The 14478-nt window shown below is 44.1% G+C and overlaps 1 protein-coding gene across 1 annotated transcript in view; it reads right to left on the bottom strand.

Moving 5' to 3' along the window:
• Positions 1-4788, bottom strand: part of LOC103534355 (cytosolic phospholipase A2 epsilon) — a 38925-nt gene extending 34137 nt beyond the window's left edge. The window contains exon 1 of the mRNA XM_030451658.1: positions 4774-4788. The gene's annotated coding sequence lies outside the window, so the exon portion shown is untranslated. The remainder of the gene's footprint in view (positions 1-4773) is intronic.
• Positions 4789-14478: the final 9690 nt, after the last annotated feature.

Below are 14478 nucleotides of genomic sequence, written 5' to 3'. Positions count from 1 at the left end.
CCTCTCCATTCACATTTTTCCTGAAGTCACCCAATAATGCCTTTTTCTAAGTCATCTACTGGCACAGCAGCCTTTGCTGACAAAGATACCTTCCCTGCCTTGGCTAAGGTCCCTCTTCATTCCTTGCCCAGAGAAGCATTCTGCTGAGATGAAGTCACTCACAGGATGTCACCTGGGCACTCCTTTCTTCTTCTCCAGGTGCTAATTTACCTAGATGGTAGCCAGGGACCAAACCAAGAGAACTAAAATGCTTTGCTGATGACCAGCAAAGCTGGTGGTGTGTGAAGAAATGCCTGTCTTGAGCTGACTGAGAGTTAGGTCTCTTTAAAGAATGTGCATCCTGAGGGTTTTTTTAGAGTTGTAATCAGGATGCTTCAGGCCATGAACACCCCTCTGCCCAGCCCTGCCCCAGCCTATCTCCCACTGTGGTTGGATGTGCCAGGGGACCCCACTCTGCCTTGGCTAAGTGCTGTCAGGTGCTACAGCTGGCCACCTCTCTGAAGCTCTTCCTCCTTCTTGACAAACATGATTTGCATGTCAGAAAAGCAGCAGCTCTCATGGTTTCCTTCCTTCCTGAACCTCCTCCAGGCACTGGGGCTGCAGCACCTCCATTGAAGGCTGTCAGACTGTGTGGGGCAAGGGGATCACCACTGCTACAGGCCAGTTTTCACAAGCCATTTATTTCATGGGTTTTGTTAATAACCTAAGTTCTAGTCAGGTGGCCTTCTCACCAGAATTAGCAGGAGTCTTGGTTGGATATTGGTGAATTAAAAAATTGCACAGCTGGATGGAAACACCCTTTTCATGCCTATAGTCACAGAATCACTGATTTCAGCAGGAAAAATTTGTTGGTTTCCTCAGGACAGCTATGGGAATATGCAAGGCCAGAAGAATTGTGTCCTTCAGATCACTGCTTCCTCATCCATTTACCCATCATGGGACTCCAAACACTTTTGCTGAATAAAACTCTGTACGTGATACTCTACTTGAAACACATTTCCAAAAAGCAGAACTTCAGACATGGATACTCTTAGTGCACAGTGCCTGATACCAGCTCTGCAGAGATTTGTTCTTAGACTGATAACTCAGGCTTGTTGCATGGCCCGTTCACTATTAGTAACCTAGTCCTCCATATTTTACTGTTTCCAGATGTCTGACAACAGGATTTTCCTGATTTTGAAAACATAGAGGATTCAACTGTATGTTTCTTTTCATATGCAGAGCTGTAGGCAGGGAAATAGGATGGTCCCCCCCATGAAAAAACAAACCCCTCTTATGCTGCTTTGCCCTTCCCAAAAAGAACAAGATGAGAGAAAGAAACTAGGCTGAGCATTCACCATCTGAGGGTTGAGAGTCATCACACCTAATTCCAGATAGCTGTAAATTAGGTGTTTACATTTGACAGCTGTTAGGAATTTCTGAGTCTTATCCTAAGGTAGACATTACCACAGCACATGCATCACACCCTGAAAATCTCTGTTTCATTAGGACTGATTCTCAAAGGATTCTAGAGGTCTATCTCAGACACACAGGTTTTACATTTTTGATGTCAAATATGGATAAGACAAACAACACTTCAAAGTTATGAGCTGATGAGAAGTAGCCTTCTTTGACTTTGTGAGGTTCATTTTTGAAGTGGGAGGCATAATGGAGGATGTCATTTCAGCAGTTTCTATTTTAGGCATCCCCATTCCACCACTCAGGGGGGCAGGGGAGGCACTTGGGCTCCTAACAGCCACACCTTGAGTCCTGTGTCCAGTTCTGGGCCCCTCAGCTCAGGAAGGAGATTGAGGTCCTGGAGTGGGTCCAAAGGAGGGCCACTAGGCTGGTGAAGGGATCCAGCACAAGTCCTGTGAGGTGAGGCTGAGGGAACTGGGGATGTTCAGCCTGGAGAAGAGGAGGCTCAGGGGAGACCTCATCACTCTCTACAACTCCCTGAAAGGAGGTTGGAGCCAGGGAGGATTTGGTCTCTTTTCCCAGGGAACTCTCAGCAAGACAAGAGGGCAGGGTCTCAAGTTGTGCCAGGGGAGGTTTAGGCTGGATATTAGAAAGAATTTCTTTATGGAGAGGGTGATCAGACATTGGAATGGGCTGCCCAGGGAAGTAGTGGATTCTCCGTGTCTGGAGATGTTTAAAAAGAGACTGGATGTGGCACTCAGTGCCATGGGCTGGGTACTGCAGTGGGAGTGGATCAAGGGTTGGACTTGATGATCTCTGAGGTCTCTTCCAACCCAGCCAATTCTATGATTCTATGATTCTGCAGTTGAGTAGAACCGCTGCTGGTGCCATGATCCTGCAAGCACCATATGGTTGGGGGTTGCTCAGTTGTTGCCTCCTGCCTTTCCAGTTGCTGTTCAGACCAGGGCAGGACCTGCAGTCTCTTGCCCTTGTGGTAGAAAAAGAACCTACACACCAGTAGGGACCAAGCTCTCCTGCCTGCCTCAGGTCCTGGCTCTCATGCTAGAGATTCTCTAGCAGAGGCAGCACTTGCAACGTTCTCCTAACCTCACCATGCAGTGTGGAAGTTCCCCACTCTTTCCATGTTCTCAGGAAATGTTTCCAGCTTCCAAAACCCAGCAGAAGCCAAAGCTTGTGCTTTGCACAAAACTGAGGGTTTAACCTGCCCCTCCACTGTTAAAGGGCTGCTCTTCTCCCATCTGCACAAACACTGCAAGAACAAGAAGCCCTTGCCTGGCAAGGAAATGAGGTACCATTTGACCTGAGGTATGAGGCACCTTAGTTAAGACATGGCTCATGCTGAAATCAGAAGTATGCATCCAATTTTTACCCTCCCCTTTCCTCACATTAATTATTGTGTGAGACCTGCTGCAGGCCTTAAATATTTAAATACAAACACTGATGTCTAAAATACCAGAGCTGGCTTTGCCTGCTGCTTTAGCATAGGACAAAGCATTATCCAAAGCTCAAATGATGTGCATTTCTTAATGATGCAGATAAAAATCAGCATGTTGGCATAAAAGTACATGCAGTTGCTGGAATATGTTGTGATGTGCTTCTAGCAGATGATTTCTCTCAACAGGCAGAGCCCTAATAGTTAAGTCTTCTGGTAGTTTCAGTGATGAAAAACTTGTATTTGAGCAAAACTGAGCAGAAGATTAGAGCATGTATGTATCCTTCACCTTAACATGCAATATGCTGCTGTAACCAAGTCATGATCATGCAAGTAAATAGGAGAAAGTGCTATGTTCTGGTCATAGAATTAAAAACAGTGACTATATAACCAGATGCATGAACTCATCCCACCACCAGTGGTTTGTCATGAATTTTTGGAATTCTGAAATGTGAAAAATAATCCTTCAGTTAGAGACAGGGGTAGTATAGTGGTCTAGAAGAAAGTTATGGTCCCATAAACAGAAGTTAGATTCCTTTGGTACACTACAGTCACACCACTGCCACCAAATGTCTTTATCTAGGACTATAATCCTGAGCAGAAAATGGAAAAACAAACACATCACTGCATAGGATTAAGAAATGGAGACAAATAGTTACCTGTCATATATATAATTATCATAGGAAATTGTAACTCAGGAGTTCAAAACCTTTTCCTTTCCCTCATCATGATTTTAGGTTCCTTACCCCTTGTAAGGAGCACGTTACATCAAACACTGAACAAGTCTCTGTTTTTCAGCCTGATTTTATTACTTATGAAATTCTTTGTCCTACACATGGTTCAGCATTTCAGTATCTCCACAGGCTGGAGATAACAGACATTGTAAACTAAATATTTGCAACATGAAATGCCATAAAGACACCAGACTAACAAAATATATGCTGAGGAAATGCAGTATAATATTTAATGTCACTTATCTTTTTTTCTTTTTCCTTTTTAAATGAAAATCCCAATACTGATCACACAAAAAAACAAACAAAAAAAAACCCCAAAAAACCCAAAACAAAAACCAAAAGCTAAACTTTGAAACACACATGTGAAAAAGTAAAAAAGTTGTGAAAAAGCTGTGAATGTGATGAGATTTTTTTTTTAATTTCTCAATGCCAGACTACCTGGTAACTAACTTATCACAAAACCCACGTCTGCCTGCTTACATCCCTTCAGCTTTCATATAAGGCTCCTTTTCAGCTTCAGTGTCTCAGTGTAGCTTGTCTGCATGGATTATAATGCACATTTGCATAGAATTATCTGGATCAGAAGCAGACACTGCTCAGGACAACTTTGTTACATGAATCACATTTACATTTCTCTAATCCTGACAGATAGGAAACAATGCCTTTATATACTGCAGGGGTAGCAAAGTAAGAGAATAAGTCCTACCAAAAATCAGTGATTTCTAACAAAAATACACCTGTGACTGATCTTCAAACACAAGAAGTAGCTTTAGCACATTCAGGCATCACTCTTTTCACTGTTACAGTGTTTTTCTGATGGAACACAAACTCCTATGAGAAAGATTACTCTGCCAAAGCCATTAGAGCAATACATACATCTCTATTACTTTTGGCCCTTCCAGTTGAAAAAGCATTGTGGGATAGAAAACTCACCAGTGCATTTCTTTTACAAGAATGTGATGAGTTAAAACAGTAAATCTCCAGAATGCTCCCAATAAAACATAACAAAGAAACACAAAAAGTGATGCTGTTAATCATAAATATAAGTGAAACAAAATGATCCATGGGTGTTTCCCTTGTAACACTCAGACTGCTGCCATGATTATTTACCTACTAGAGCATTCTCCCCTTTTGAGCAAAACAAAGCCCTCAGCCCGTTTTGGTTCAAAATTCTTGTGTTCATAATACCTGGAAATCACCTTTGTCTGGTACTTGCTTTTCACCATTTCCTGAAGAATTGATGTCTGAACCTTTACCCTGAAGAAAGAAAGAAAGAAATGATAAATGATAACATGAAAACAACAACAGCAGCATTATCAAGGAAGATAATTAATTCCTACTCACAATAACTTATGCTGAAACCCCAATTAGAAAAGTTGTTGGTTACACCCAGCCATGTCACAGTGCTCAGCATAATGAACAAACCACCATGTGGTTCAGCACATGCTGGTACCAAATCTGTGTCAGGGGTACCCTTTCAACCAGTCACTGAAGGAAAAGTTTTTTCAGCTGGGAGATACCCAAAGCATTCCTCTGTATTTATTTTGTGAATAAAGATTTACTTTTTGTTTCAAATGTGGTCTTTAGGAGTGTTAGATCTTGAGTTTTGAAGTCCCAGAATCTCTTCTCTGGGCTTGAACCCAGAGTGTGAAACACATTGCTATTTCCAAAATTTAAAATGTATAAAATTTATTTTCCCAAATAAAAAAAAATTCAATTTTTTTTTCAGGAAATGGAAGTTCCAAAATATTTCTTACAATGCTGGGTGCCCCCTCTTGAAAAGATTTGTAAGAAAACATCATTAGAGGACAGTTCCTATTAAAAAAAAAATGTCAAAAGTATTTCCTGAAGTGATATGCCTTCATCCAGTCAAAGAGCACACAGAACAATGTATAATATACTACAGTTAGGATTAAATAAAAACTTGAAATGATCCAAAGAATGCAAAGCAAAACGGAAAATCCAGAATAAAAATGGAACTGTGGTAACAAAATTCTCTATTCCTATTCTCTATCCTGTCCTTCTATCTTTTCCAATAACAAAACCCTGAGTTGTCACATTAATGCACATGTCAGAATTTTGTCACTGATACAGAAATACTAAGTTTTTAATAGAAGTAGCATTTAATTATGGAAGAGATTTTTTTAGGTATGGTTCTGGATTCAATGTCATAATGAATTCCCCTAAACTTGTTTCCTTCCCTGATCATTTTTTTTCACTTTGTCTTTTTTATGTCCCCTTGTTATACTGACTTTATCTTAATCAAGAGGACTTTTGCCACTGACAGCCATGAAAAGAGCATTTCACCTTCAACTCCTTCAGGCAGACACTGACACCAGGTCCCACCAGATAGTAAGTTAGCACAGTAGCTTGTATATAATCATGCTTACAAAGCAAGACTTCTTTTTCTGTCAAGTGCAGTGAGCACTAAACATTTTTTTAAGCTTTTCTCTTACCTTTGCTTTTGTATTTGGTGGCACCATGGTCTTCCCTGAATTCTTGCCATAGAGCATTTCTGGGACCTCCACAGGCAGCAGTTCCTGAGCCATGTTTGCAGGATTTACTCCTGTAGGAGTCAATGACAAGTTATTTTATAAAATTACCTGAGGCCCCACCCACCTCATCTCTATAAGCAAAGGACTGCCCTCCCACTGCCAAAGGTGGTGGAGCACCAAGGATGGCTGCTCCAGGGAAGGATCTTACAGCCAAAAGGGACATGGTGCCTTCTCTCTGGCTGGGAATCTCTCCCACCCTGTGCTTGCTCCTTAGGTCCTGGACTGGTGCCCCCCCTTCTTCTGTGGTGAGCAGGGTCCCCAACAATCCTGCTGAGCAAAGAAGCACAAAGGGCACAGAGAAACACAGCCAGCTCCAGCAAACCCAGCTCTTCCCCACCTGCAGCACAGGGAGTGACAACAGCTCCTGTCTGGGGGAAACTGAGCCCCAGGAAAAGCCCCTGTGTGTAAATACCTACAAGCCTGGGTGCAAGCACACACCTCTTCACCCTGGTCAAAGCACCCATGTGGGCAGGGGGACCTAAAATGTTTGGGTCCCCTGCACTCAGCAGTAACCCCCCTGGAAAGGGCCACCCACCCTGGGCAGGGCACTGCCTGGACCAGCAGCTCCCAGCTCCTACTGGGCTGCTCCCATTTCTTCTTCTCTGGGTGGAGCAAGGCCAAAGCATGGGGCTGGGTCTTTGTTTTGCAGAGGTGAGCAGGAGGTAGAAGAGGTGAGTGAGGGGCATGGAGAAGGAGGAGGACATTTGCAGGGGGAAGCAGAGACCTCAATGGCCAATACCTATGGCTACTCCTACTACTACTACTACCTTGAACTTCACAAAAGAAGCAAGAAAATAAATAAGCTCTGCAAACCAGTTATGTTTTGGCACATTTTCCAGAGCCAGGCAATAGAACTTTACACAGCACCCACAGGAAACTCGTGTCAAGATGAATGGAATATGCTATCCAGTGGTTTAGTTTTATTAGTTTTATTTTACAGAGATCTTACTCAGCCAAAGAGCTGGAACAAAAGAGCGCATGGACATCTCCAGCCATACTCAGTGAAAATTACCATCTTCACTCACAGAAAAAAAAAAGAAAAGAATAACAAACTAGCAGCTCCAGTAACAGTAGGCTGTGTCATAGGATCTGCATTTCCAGCATGAAAAGTAGCTCTGCCCACACCTGAAGTACAAGAACATCTTTGGCCTCAGGTCACAGACACTCTGAGCTGCATCCTGGAGAACGCCTCTTGCAGCTTCATTCAGAGAACAATCATGCATATTTTCTTTTTTTTTTTTTTAGCCTCACCAGAAGAGAAGACTTACCTGACCTTGGAAGACCTGCCATAGGACATTAAAAATATCAAAATACTTGCTATTAGAGCAGGTCAGCTTTCCCAAAGGTGTTCAGAGGACCAGTAGCATAAGTGATGATATTCACCTAGAATCATAGAATGGGACCTTGAAAATCATCTAGACTCAACCCTCCTGCCATGGGCAGGGACACCTACCACATGATCAGATTGCTCGAAGTCTCATCCAACCTCTCTAAAGGTGACAAATTGTAAGAAAATTGAGATTCCCTGTCCTCAAGGAAGCTTGTGAAGAAGAACAGGTTGAATCTGCAATCAGACTTCCCAGTATGTGTAGTTAACTCCCCATTAGATGCACAGTCAGCTATCTGGAATGGTTGGAATGATCTTCAGCTAAATTTGTATATTCTGCTCCCACCTGGGAGACTCTGAAGGGAGCACCATAAAGAAAAAAAAAAACAACTCCAAAGCTCTCATTAGCAACTGAAACAGTGTTATCAAATTTAAAATTTGAATGCAGAAAGCTGGAGAGGGGGTCTCAGTTTGTGAAATGAAAAGCAAAGGCTCCAAGTGGAATGATTATATTCCTTTACATTTTGTATTTCAGTAATTTAAGGATAGATGAAGCAAAATAACCTATCTGCTTCAAAGATCTAACCCTGGTTGCCATGGGATCACACTACTCTCATCCCTCAGTACTTGCTAGACCTCATACTTCCTCTAATACTTAGGTTTCTTGTTCACACTAAAACACATTAACACATTTTACAGAAGCATAGGTAATGGTATTACATTTGACTGCAGAGACAGGCTGTGGGGAAATGGAGCTCTGTGACAAGCCTAATATTTTTAACTTTGAAACATTGTGATTTCTTTTATCACTGTCTTGGACTATACTCACATTGCTGATAGCCAGTGTCCCTCTAAATGCAGTATATTCTTGCCTAGCCTTTGAACAGGCCATGCAAGATGAGCCTGGGGTTATTCTGGAAAGTTGCAAACACAACCAGGATTGCCTGTGACTGCCTCACTGCTCTCAGACATGCAGATACTTCTGTGCAAAAAAACCCCAGCACTGGAGCACAGTCAGGTGGGTGTTCTGGCACAGCTATGTTCTCTTCCAGCACGAGGAGCAGTGTCTCAGACCATCACTTGTGCAGTTAGTGAATGAATCACAGAATCATAGAATCCTAGGGGTTGGAAGGGACCTCGAAAGATCATCTAGTCCAACCCCCCCTGCCAGAGCAGGGCCACCTAGAGCACTTCGCATAGGAACGTGTCCAGGCGGGTTTTGAATGTCTCCAGTGAAGGAGACTCCACGACCCCCCTGGGCAGCCTGTTCCAGGGCTCTGTCACCCTTACAGGAAAAAAATTTTTCCGGATATTCAACTTGAACCTCCTGTGCTCCAATTTACACCCATTACCCCTTGTCCTATCACTGGTCACCACTGAGAAGAGCCTAACTCCATCTCCTTGACACTCACCCCTTACATATTTGAAAACATTGATGAGGTCACCCCTCAGTCTCCTTTTCTCCAAACTAAAGAGACCCAGCTCACTCAGCCTTTCCTCATAAGGGAGATGTTCCACTCCCTTAACCATCTCATGAAGGCAATGTGGAGCAGGAAACTCACAGGGGACAGGGTATTATTGCTGTCTGTCATGTTAACCCTGCCACAGGTAAGAAGGAACCATCTGGTAAATTAAGTTTAAAGCAAGTCTTTAACCAGAGTTTAAAAGCACAGGAATATATTCATGCTAAAACATGACAGTCACACTGAGAAAACTATGGCGCTTTCTATACATTACATATATGCATCAGCACTTGTATGCATGTGGCATGTAACTACTGCACAGCTCTGACACTGAAAGGTATTACTTTCCCACGAGGGAGACTGGCATCACTTTTACATCACTGAACTCACAGATAAATGCTTGTCTGTGTTTCTTTCATGTTACAGTCACTGATACACCAGATAAAACCAGCAATTACCATACTGGTCTCAGAGCAGCCTAAACAACATGGACATTTATGCTCCATTATGCCTCTCAGTTTTTATCCATGTTGCAGTCCTCAGTGCTTACCTTTACAGCGAGAAGCTCCTTTGTGCCTGGAGCTGTCTCACTGTGTGATCTTTTTCCCAGGAATACAGAATGCTTCTTCAAGTTCTGTGAATTCTCCACATTTCTGCAGACTGCATGCAAGCCTATCATCTTCACAAAAGCTGGAAACCAGCACAAGGACAGTATGACCAGCATGGCACTTTCTCCTGGGCTCCAAACCAGTTGTGGGTTACAGGCCACCAGCTTCTGTACCAGCAGTGATCATGGCCCACAGAGTGACCAGGGAAGGTATTTGTTTAAAGTCCTAAAGGATTTTCTGCTAACTCTCCCGCTCATGGGACTAAAACATTTAATCTCTATCAAATAGGTTATCACTTCATCTGTTAAATCTCAAAAATATACTTCATCAAATATTTACAAAGAAGATACCAAACCAAAACAACTGCAGCTCAAGGAGGCATTTGGAGCACAGCTTGCTGTCGGGACTGATTGGAACAGTCTGGATGTCAGCCAGTTGAATAGCAGAAATTGCAAAATTAAAGAAATAACTATCAATTGCTCAAGATTTAAAAGCACATATTAATATATGTAGACACTTGCGGCTCCTTACCTGGTTGTTATCAGCATCTAAGGATGCTTCCTTGCCTCAGCAGAGAAAAGGAAGTAGGAGGGGAGGAAACATTTAATATATTCACAACTAACCTACAAATTATTAGCTGAATGAGAGGGGGATGCAATAAGCAGCAGCTGGCAGGAAGAGCCACACTGCTAGGGACCAAAGGGCCATCTTTTCCCAGTGTTTAAAGGCCAAGAATAGACTGAGATGGAAGCCTGAAGGCACTCAGAAGACGAGTATCAGGCATTTGTGTCAGAGTTTGGGCCCAGCTGGTACCAACTGGGCCTCTGCTCACTCACCCCCCACCCCACTGTGGGACAGGGAGGAGAAAATCCACCCAAGGGTCCTTAATCCAGACAAGGACAGGGAGGTTTGCACTGCCCAGTTACAGTGAAAGGCAAAAAACCAGACTGGTTCAACAGGAAAAAAACCCATAATATAATCTATGAGGAGGAAGAGAAAACAGGGCTAGACCTTAATGCCTTGTCCCCCCACACCTTCCCTCTCCCCGTCCCGGATCACTTCACTGCCGCCTCCCCTCAGGGCACAGGGGACACAAGGGGGGTTCAGGGTCAGTTCCCCACACGCTGTTTCTGCCACTTTTCCTCCTCAGGGGAGGACTCCTCACGTTCTTCCCCTGCTCCAACGCGGAGTCCCTCTGAGGGGACAGAGTCCTTCAGGAACCCCTGGGACATGAGTCCCTCCCATGGGGTGCAGTCCCTCAGGAACTGCTCCATCCCGGGCTGCCCACAGAGTCACGGCTCTCACCTCCCCTGCCATGGGCTCCTCCATGGCTGCAGAGCCACATCTGCCCCTCTCTGCCATCCTGCACAGGCTGCAGCTCCACATCTGCCCATTTGTGACGCTTCAGGGGCTACAAATCCACATTTACCCCACTGTGCTCCTTCAGGGACTGCTCCACTGTGCGCCTCCATGGCTGCAGGGGCACAGCCGCCATCTTACCATGGGCTGGGGGGGAACCTCTGCTCAGGCACCTTTCCCCCTCCTTCTTCACTGATCTCGGTGTCTTCTCTTTGGCCTTGATCACTTCATCCTGTGCTCTGCTCCAAGGGTCCTTTTAAAAGTTATTTTTTCAGTTTTGTTTCCCTTTTCTGGAATGTGTTACAGAGGCACATCCAGCTTCCCACATCTGCTGGGCTTTGGGCAGGGACAGAATTTGAGCCAGGGGAGCTTTCAGCAGCTTCTCCCAGGAGCCACCCCTGTGGCCCCCCTACTTCCAAAACACCACTGCACTAACCCAAGGCAGTTTGTAAGCTCAGAGTGGTCAGAATCTCAGCAGGAGGATTTAATGCCATCATGTTTTCCAGATTAGGGTTTTTTAATTGTTATTTTTTTTTGTAATAGAACAGCCCATCAAAGCTGCTTTGAAGAAACTAGAGAAGGGATATGGCTCAGGATTAAAAGGAAAGGCAGAGACAGGGAACATGATAGTGGAGGTCTACTGCCAGGCACCTGACCAAGATGTGCAGATAAGGCCCTTTGTGATAAGGCTGTTTGTAGACAGGCAGGAGTAGCCTCACATCCATGAGCCCTGGTCCTCATGGAGGACTTCAACCACCCTGACATCTGTTGGAGGGACAACACAGCAAAGCATAAGCAATTCAAAAAGTTCTCAGAATGCATTGGTGATAACTTCTTTTCCAAACTCAAACACAAAGAGGTAGCTGACAGAAGGACAGGTTGCCTGGGAGAAATACAGAGAAAATGTCCAAGCAGCCAGGGATCAGGTTAGGAAAGCCGAAGCCCAGATAGAATTAAGTCTGGCCAGGGACATCAAAGGCTACAAGAAAAGGTTCTATAGTAATGTTGGTGATAAAAAAAAGACTAAGAAAAATCTGATCCTTCCTTGGAAGTATGTGGATGACCTGATTAAATGGGATATGGAAAAGGCTGAGGTACTCAACGATGTTTTTTGCTTCAGTCTTCACCTGCAAGTGTTCAAGGCACACAACACAAGGCCAGAGAAAGCAAAAACAGGAACTGAGAGCATAAATAACCACCCATGATAAGACAAGAGTAGGTTTAAAGCCATCTAAGGAATGTTAAAGTGCACAAGTACATGGTACCTCATGAGATACATCCATGGGTCCTGAGAGAATTAGTGGACAGTGTTTCTAAGCCACTGATCATCATATTTGAGAAGTTGTGGCAGCCAGTGCCCACTGCCTGGAAAAGGGGAAACATTACCCCCATTTTCTAAAAGGGAAACAAAGAAGACCCAAGGAACTACAAGCTGGTCAGTTTTAACCTCTATGCCCAGCAAGATCATGGAACAGATCTTCCTAGGAACTTTTCTAAGGTACATGGAAAATAAGGTGGTGATTTGTGACAGCCAGAATGGTTGCACTAAGGGCAAATGACACCTGACAAATGGTGGCTTTCTACAGAGTTACAGAGCTAGTGGATAAGGGAAGAGCAACCAACATCAACTACCTCGATTTGTGGAAAGCATTTGACACTGTCCCACATGGCATCCTTGTGTCTAAATGGTAAAGACATAGACTTGACAGATGGACCATTTGGTAGATGAGGAACTGCCTGGATGATCACACTCAAAGAGTTGCTGTCAATCTCCAAGCAGGGATCGTGATGAATGGCATTCTTCAGGGGTCAATATTGGGATCAGCACTGTTTGACATCTTTGTCAGTGCTACAGACAGTGGGATTGAGTGTACCCTCAAGAATGACTTCCAGAATATCCATTTCCTTCTTTTGGATGAAGCGTCTCAGTATCATAACTATACCACCTCTATTTTTTTTTCACCCCTTCCTCCCTCCCTTGCTTTTATACAATGTTTTCTTAAATTTTTCCCTTTTTCTCATGTGTCTGAATGATGGAAACCTGATCATATTTGGAACACACTTGGTCATTAAGGCAGCTGGGATCAAGCCATGACATCTGGTGAGACACCAAGCTGCATGGAGAAATGGAGACAAACAATAGTGGGCTGAAGGGAGTGCAAAGGAGACCTCAAAACACAAGGAGAAAGAATCTGGAGACATGACAAGACATCCCAGAGTTTTGATATGAAGGGGGGAGGAGTGCTGGGGAAGTGCTTTGTGAATGCTGCAGCTGGTGAGAGCTGACTTTGTGAGAACTCTGCAAGGAAGAGCTCAAAGATACAAATTTCAGTGTCATGAAAGACACACAGCTCTCATCCATTGACCACTATACCATTACCAGGGCACAAGGAAACCAGTCCTGCTGGAAATGAAGCCCTGATCACCTCCTCTGCAGTATTATCACTCCAGTAAGATGGCTGGATATTGCACATACCCAGCAGAGCTTTACCTGTGAACAGGTTTTGGCCTGGGGTTTCTCAGAAGGTTGTCCTGCTCTACCACCCACGTTCTGTAGTCACTGTGGCAGGCACATTTCCTGTCACTCGTGTGGTGCAATCTGTAGTCCCACAAGTGAATAGCTCACTTCACTCAGCCTACTTGCAATAATCTTTTGTCTGATCACTTCAGACCAGTGTAAAATGGTGCTGCCAACCAGCCCATTAGCTTCTGCTGCCTCAGTGGCACTCACCAGACAGGACTTTCAGAGAACTCAAATGCCTCAAAAGGGGTTCAGAAATCCCACTGCTGCTTTCCTTAGGTTCCTATGGGCTGACTCACCCCACGGAGCTGCCCAATTCTCACTGTACCTTTGTGATAATCAGAAGGGCTGAGGCAAAGGTGCAATTCCATGCTAATCCCTTCACTTACCTGCAGATAATGAATGGGTAAGAAGGAAAAGCCAGGCACAGAAAATATTCAGAACGTATTCATTACAATTAAGGAGGTCACCATGTCAGTGTTTGGAGTTCCTATTTCCACAGCTAGAGTCCTGTCTTTGAAAACATTTAGGAAAAATCATGCTAACTCCTGTCAGTGCTAACACTGTGGTACAGCATGGGCCTGGATTTTTGCAGGGCTTCTCCTCTCCTAGTTTGTTTCCTCCCCTGAAGGGATAATGCCATGAAATTACTCCTATTTCCTGTAAAAAGGGACGCTGCCAACCTGAAAAACAGAAGAGCTTTTAAATGCCACGTCTGCATCTGTTATCTGCATTCTTTCCATGCCTCAGTAAAGCCCAGAGGCTGAGAGTGGAAAATGCCTCATTAGCAGCTGAAATAAAAATAGACAAAGCCACACAAAGCCTCCACACTGACCTGCAAGAACTGACAACCAGGATCTTCTGCACAGTTAATTAATTAATTAATTGAATTATAAAACACCAACTGAGCCAAACAAATTAACCAGCCCTCTCAGTCACAAAGAAACCACCTCTACTAAACACAGACCAGGAATGCTGACGAGGTGGGATTCATGAGAACAGGCTCTGCTGAAAAGCAGTCACCTGGACAGACCTCTGCAGGAGCTCAGAGGAAGAAACC

The sequence above is a fragment of the Calypte anna genome, chromosome 5A (genome assembly GCF_003957555.1).
Source record: "Calypte anna isolate BGI_N300 chromosome 5A, bCalAnn1_v1.p, whole genome shotgun sequence".
In the NCBI taxonomy this organism is placed as follows: domain Eukaryota; kingdom Metazoa; phylum Chordata; class Aves; order Apodiformes; family Trochilidae; genus Calypte; species Calypte anna.
The sequence above is the reverse complement of the archived record's forward strand: the minus strand, read 5'-3'. Positions and strand labels throughout refer to the sequence as shown.